The sequence below is a fragment of the Aplysia californica genome, unplaced genomic scaffold, assembly GCF_000002075.1.
Source record: "Aplysia californica isolate F4 #8 unplaced genomic scaffold, AplCal3.0 scaffold00396, whole genome shotgun sequence".
NCBI lineage: Eukaryota > Metazoa > Mollusca > Gastropoda > Aplysiida > Aplysiidae > Aplysia > Aplysia californica.
Window position 1 is genome coordinate 36178 of NW_004797666.1, and position 902 is coordinate 37079.

Sequence of the window (902 nt, forward strand, 5' to 3'; positions counted from 1 at the left end):
ATGACATCCTTTTTAACCTCCTAGACTCAAAGTATTCTGTTTCAAAGGCGGTGCACGTTCTTGTGGGGATGTATAATTACTCATTAAAAGTATAATTTTATTTTTTTTAAGTCTGAAAATACGACACAACAATACAGACAACATGTTGATCTGGGCTTAGCTGTTCATGCATGCTGTTATTAAACCATTTGAGATAGTCGCACCTCTTAATGGTGTGTTGCGGTTCTATAACCGCACTCGGGTCGTGCCAACAGAAAAGACGGAGGGTAAAAACTGATGATAATAAGATCTAGAATAGCTCGACAGCTGCTGCCGTGAACTGATCTGCCACGTAGACGTCAGCAGAGGTTCACAGCCGAGTGGTGTTCGACATATTTTCCAATCTCATTCTCTCATGACTATTAAAATTTGTCTTTCACGTACAGAAAAAAAAAAAATGGGAGAATCAGAATAATGTGTTGCTATTTTTGGTAACGACTACTACCATCCCTCGCTTCATAAAATAGGGTTTCGCTGAAAATGATAGGTTATTAAAACCTTTTTCTTCTTTGTTTTTTGTTGGGTTTTTTTGAAAAAAATATTTTACAAGGTGCGTCCATCAATGTGTATAGCGACGCTGCTTTTTTGTTGTTGTTTTTTGTTGTGTTTTTTTTAGTAATTGTAAATGTTCTGTTCCCTAAAAGACACTGTAGAACGGTGAACAAAATACTAACTTGTGTTTCGTGCGTTCGTATGACCTTATGCAGTTGCGAGCGCCGTAAAACCCAATTCTATTCCTATAGAAGATACAATAGCGATGATTCCGGATGTGGGCTGCAACTTGGGCTGAGTGGGGAACACCATTCCGGCAAACAGACCAAGATTCTCGATTTAACAATAAAAATTATGATTATGTATATATA